The 6077-nt window shown below is 53.2% G+C and overlaps 1 protein-coding gene across 1 annotated transcript in view; it reads right to left on the bottom strand.

The window, feature by feature from the left end:
- Positions 1-6077, bottom strand: part of CHSY1 (chondroitin sulfate synthase 1) — a 66671-nt gene that overhangs the window by 40897 nt on the left and 19697 nt on the right. The window lies entirely within an intron of this gene.

Genomic DNA, 6077 nt, shown 5'->3' with positions numbered 1-6077 from the left:
CGTCAAATATTTCTTGCCAGAGAATAAAAAGGGAGTTTCACCTCGCCTGGGCAAAATGCAATTCCCAGCGGATTTGAGAAGTTAATGAGTGGAACAGTTATAAAAAAATGTAAAAAACTGGCAAATCAGACAGCCAAGAAAGAGACAGGAAGTGACAGATTTAAGAAAATACCTCTAAAGTAGAGGAAATGAGTTGTCCTTTAAGAAGAAATCATACATATAAAGCACATAAAACAGAGTATTCTTTGTAGACTTGACTGAAGAAAGAAAGAAAAAAAAATTAAAAAAAAAAAAGACACATCCTGAATAGCATTAAAAGCAAGACAGCTTCAGTGGCTAGCCTCAGCTACTGAAGATGGAAATTTGAACAATTTGAAAAGCAGTGGCCAAAACCTATCTGTAAGAGGAAAGAAAGAAAGAGAGAGGGAAAAAAGCCACTAAATGCACCGAGAGGAGCCAGGAAAGACACACAGCCTCTCGCTACACAGAGTGCTGCTGTGCTGTACTTACTCTGTGCAGGTAAAGTACTAATGGTGATGCTCTCGAACAGCTGTGAGGAACTGAAAATAATGGCAATATGCATAGGCATCCGCTGGGAGAGGGGTGCTGAGAAAAGCCGTGTGTTGGCTTCTATTTGGGTGAAGTTCTCCTCAACTTCTGCAGCGAGCTACAAACCGGAGACCCCCCTGCAGCAAGGGGGGATTACGCACAACCTGAGGAGTGTACGACAACACACGCCTGTACCAGAGGGACCACGGGCAGTTCCCAAGCTCCGACCAGCAAGAATTGATACTGAGCTCACGGACACCCCACAAAGCACCCCTGGGCACCCCACACAGCACTCCTGGGAAGGGACAGGCAGCAGCGGCGAGGAAGGTGTTAAGGGGCTTTGTCAAGTGGCACTGACATTTTAAAGAGGAAGCTCAGGGTACGTACACTTCATGTGAAACGAAGCCTTCCCAAAATGCTATTTTTAAAGCTAGCTGCTGTAGTGCAGTAAATGTCACGTATAAAAGTGCTTTATTGTGTGCAAACACCTTTCAGAGCAAACGTAACCTCGGAGATCGTGAGTTCATCCCTACAAAAGAACATTTCACTGTCCAGACGTGTTCAGCAAGGTTTTGCCCAGAGGGGGAAGACAAAAAAAATGCAAGAGAAAAAAAAAAATCTTTACTCCATTTTAGGACTGCGAAAGGCATTTACTAAGACATTTCTGTACAGCTAAAACGTTCTCTTTCATTATAATGTTATCTCATTAAATATAAATTTACCTGGACCTGACTCCTCACTATCGGAATGATTTAAAACCTCTTTCGCTAGGTAGAGAAATTAGGCCAATTAATAAACCTGAAATCCTTCTGCCACAAGGATTTCCCCTGAAAGGGCTTTAGCAGCAGATTTAGCCCTGGAGTGCTTCAGGCGAGCTCGCAGCCCGGCTCTCTCCGGCTGCGAAGGCAGCAGCGGTTGCAGCGAGCAACAAGTCTGCCTCTGTGCCGCGTCACCCAGCACCGCCTCGCCGGCGTGACAAAGTGCCTGCTGGGGAGGGTCCAAAGAAAGCCCACTTCATCTTGCGTTTCCTAGAAATCGGTTAAAAAAAAAACAGAGAAAGAAAGGACGAGAAAAAAGCCCTCATCCCGAGCTGTGGCGATGGAGGGTGCCGGGAAGCCGAGGTGCTGCCCCCAGAGCAGAGCTGCCCGCCGGCCTCTCCTCCGGCCGCCTGCCTGCAGCCATCCCGCGGGCATTTCACGTGTTTCACGTGTGGTAAGTGAAATCCTGTCAGCATCGCCTGCTTGCCACTGTTACCTGGAGACACTGCCAGCAGGTTCCTCCAGCAGCTTGCTGAGGGGGTGAGAGTTACAACAGACCTGCATCAACCGAGGTTATTTCGCTGCAGAGAGGAATAAAGCTTGGGTTAGCCCCCCCATCTGCTATTTTGCCTCTGGTCTCCTCAGTTCCGTGCTGGGAGAGCACCTCCATGGTGCCTTCTCCTTCAGGGGCATACAGACACAGCACACACACACACACGTGCCAATCCTCCATCGTTCTAGCACGTCCCCACAAACAGAGGACAGAGAAACGAGCCGGAGCGACCCGTCACCTCTCCAGGCTCCCGTTCTGCCCAGCGGGCTCTGGGTTGGGCAGGCAGGGATTCGCCCGCCCGACGAAGCCCCGCGCGCTGCCAGCAGCTCTGGTTTGGAACTCAATACCCACGGGCGGCCGTGCCCCGGTGCCCTCCGTGGGCCCTTCCATTTTGCTTCACCTTCAGCTCTTACAAACCTCCCAATTCCCGAGACATCTGAGTTCCCCAGGCTGTCCTAGCACCCGAACACCTCCCAGCTCTGACCTCCGGCCAAGCGTTTGCCCTCATGGCATGGATCCTCCTCCTTCCCCTTTCCTCCCTCGCTGTGCCTTACACCTGGGAGGGCTGCCAGCCCGGCACGGCCGAGTTCCCACTCCCCAGAGGACAACTGCCAAGGGCTGGTGACTTACAGACACCTTCCTACGGCCGAGGGCCACGAGACAGCTTATCCACCACCCCAGGGACCCGCTGGTGAGAGCTCAGGGGGACCCGGAGCATCCGGCTTTACCAAGAGGCTGCCCAGGAATAAAAGCTCCCCTAAAGCACCGGCAAGAAGCTCTCCCTTTACCAGGCTGCTTGCCTAAACTGCATTAGTTTTACATTAAAACCCCATTAAAAATATCTGCGTCTGTTCTCGCTCGCTTATCGCTCCCCAAAAGAACCGCGTGGCGTCCGGCCATTTACCGCGCCTCTCCCAAAATCTCCTGGCCCCGGAGTTTTCCCAAGCGAGGGCTGCAGCTCACGGCCCCCGGCATTTCCTGCAAGACACGCGGGGACACAGCAACCCGCACGGGATTGCAGCGGGTCGAACGCAGAAGGACCTCGCTCCGCTGTCCGTCTGTCACAGGTTCACTCGTGGGGAAGTGAAAACAACCCCAACTGGGTCACAGTTATCACCCAAAACTGCATCCCAGGCCAACAGGGATACTGCCCTAACGGGACACAGTGCCAGCAACTTCCCTGGCAGGATGGGCTCGAATCCACCGGGCAACTGGATCGAAGAAGAATGGACAATCCCATGGCTTGTTCGAAACATTATAGAAGACACAGGTTGAATGTTAATCAGAAAGAGAAAAGTACTGATCATCACCATATCAATGGGCTCAGTTTAGCTTTCAGCGCTCATTATTGTTTGGTGTGGGACGCAGGACTGAGGCTGCCCGGGTATTTCCAAGTTTCAAAGTTATAGCTGTGGTCTGGTTCCCAAAGGCTGGCGTAGAAAGGACTGCAGCAACTCTTAGGATTTAAAAATAAAAGAAAAACATGACAGCATTATCCATGCAGCAACGCTCAGGAACGGGGTCTGGAGTATTTTACAGCGGTTCTGCTATAGCCCAGCACACACGAGGACGGGAACATTTACTTTAGCCAACCACAGAGTGCACGAGCACGCAGGGTTACAAGGAAAGGGGGACTTTCCAGCACAATGCACAGCAACCAGGGGAGCCGAACCAGAATATCAAGATGTGGCCATATTTCCCTATTATTGACCACTGAAACACCACGAGAACCACTGCAGCTCCTTTCTTCCGCGTATAATCATCATATTGATGAAACTGGCACCGACCCCGAGCTGGACGCGGCTGTTCCGCCCTGCCACACAAAGAGACGCAGGCACAAAGACAACCAGTGACGTTATGTTGGCTACCGAAGAAAAACAAAACCCAAGCCACTGTTCTTCGCCGCACACCCTCTGCTTGGCCAGGAAGAAAACACGCTCTCAGAAGTCACTTTCAGACCTCGGTTCCGAACGAAGAGCTGACTGTTTAGCACTGTAACGAGGCACGAAATGATACCAGCTACGACACAGGCTGCTCGGCGCTTCGTCTGTGCTGGCCACCAGGCAGGTGCCCGAGCGCTCGCCCTTCGATTGAGCTCGGCTGCCACGCCAGAACACGTCCCTGCGGCACCGCTTTAGTGCAGGACGGTTCTGCTGGCGTGCCAAAGCAGCTGAGAATCAGAGAGCATTGCTTTCCTGGCAGGTATTCCTCCTCGCCTGGGGGGAGACAGGCACAGGGGAGTTCTACGTCTAGAAAGAAGGAGATCGTCGCGGCCCATCAGATACGATACCCGGCTCTGAGGATTAGAGCCGTGTCACAGCGCGAGCCAGGGCAAACAGCAGGTTGTTCCTGAACTCACACCTTGTAACATTTTGCTGTTTACTTAATTATTTTTTTTTGAGACCGATTTCCCTTCAGAAAGCTCATCTCTGTCCTCCCCTGCCTTCCCCCCCACCACCTGCCCAGCTCCTGCATTCTCACCGGAGAAACCGCCGGCAACCAGGGGGCCGTGAAGGTCTGCCTCGTCTTCACACTCCTCAACGAGACAGTTTGCTCAGAAACTGCAAGCCTGCTTCTCCTCCGCCCTCCAGCACTTCCAACCTCAACACGTGTCGCTGCGCTGACCCTTTGCACATCAGCACCCGTGCCACAGCTACCTGCTTTACACGGGTGGCTGGAAACAAATTGGTTCGCTGTGAGCTGCAGAAGGAGCAGCGTTTGCTCAGTAACCATCGAGCAGAGCATTGCACAAGAGCGGCTACTTCAGCCAGCCCGATATTGCAAACGCCAAAGGAATTTGGTTCCCTCGTATCTCTGCTCATGGGACCTCTGTTTAGAATATTTGGAATTTCTCAGACTCCACCGCGCTACGACCCCCCCTGGGTTTCGCTCTGGCTCTCTTGCTTTCGCCACCTTTCACCTCCAGGAGGTTGCTCCCCATCCCTGCACGCTGCTCCCGGTGCTGGGGGGGATCTCTTCTCCGGCTCGAAACCCCCGATCTTCATTAACAAATTGCCTTCAACGAGTGTCCTGGGCTCTGGTTCAGAGAGGCTGCCGGAGAACCGCAGCTTTGTCCCTGCAGGGCTCCTCAATTCGTTCGCTCTTTGATGCCCTCTGGGATCCGAAGCAGACAATGCTGATTATTTTTTGCAATTTCGACCTGTGGCTTTTCTGCACCGAACCGGTGGAGGAGGCGGGGGGGGGAGCATTTCCTGAGCTCACCCTGAGAAAAGGCCCATTCCGGCAGAAAATTCAGCCCTCCCTCCCGAAAACAAGCCTACTCCTGCCTGCCCTCGCTTCGGCCCTGACGGTGGAATTTTAATTGAAGCGCCTGGTGCAGGAGGGGAGCGGAGGTGTGGTTTGGCTGCAGGACACCGGGCCAGGACCTCCTGGACTCCCCACCTTGCCCTGACGGTTCCTCCTGCGGTGCCCCGGGGATAACCCTGCGCCGTGCAGGAGAGCTCTCCTTCCACCGAGGGGGCACGGGAAGGTTTGCAGGCGCTTTGACGCCAAAGCACAGGATTCTAGACCTAAGAATCCTCCCTCGGCGTCCTGGGAAATCTGGTTCCTCCAAGCTTTCCCCGCCAGCAAGGTCAAAACCGCGCTTCTCCAGGCTCGCTTGAGAACGACAGCCAGTCTGAAATTAAGTCGAAAAGTAATTTCTCACCCGCTCGTGAGAGAGGCCGCAGAAAGCTTAAACGCGTCCTTCAAAGCCCAAGCGACCTTCAGCGAGAGCAGCACAGTCCCATGAGGACAGAGCAAGTGGGGGCACACGTCCCCAGGGCAGAGCTGCTGCTCCCGAGGGACACAGACCCGGCGGTGGCTCGTACCCCGGACCTGCCCCGTGGCACCTTTTGACACGTTCAGCTCCCAGTTTTCAATATTTATCCACGCTACTGGAGCACAAGAAAATGTTCAAGGGAAAGAGCTTAATGGGAAACAGGGCACGTCCCTCCTGTGCTCTTCCTTCACCCCATGAGATCCGTCTCTTGGTAATTCGATGAGAAGCTGTTTTTCCACCCAAGCTCTCCCTCGAGTCCCAGAGCCAGCGGTGACAGCATGAGAATGCTATTTGGGAACGGAACTGGAGGACTGTCAGCTAGCTTTGGGGGGTTAAAAACAAAACAAAAAAAAAAAAGGGCAAAGAAAACCAAACACAGGAGGCAGGAGATGGCAAACTGTGAAGATGCCTAAAAGCCAAAGGAGGCGAACTTCAG

The sequence above is a fragment of the Anser anser genome (assembly GCF_964211835.1).
Source record: "Anser anser genome assembly, chromosome: 10".
Classification (NCBI taxonomy): Eukaryota; Metazoa; Chordata; class Aves; order Anseriformes; family Anatidae; genus Anser; species Anser anser.
Note: the sequence above shows the minus strand (reverse complement) of the source record. Positions and strands in the feature narration are given on the sequence as shown.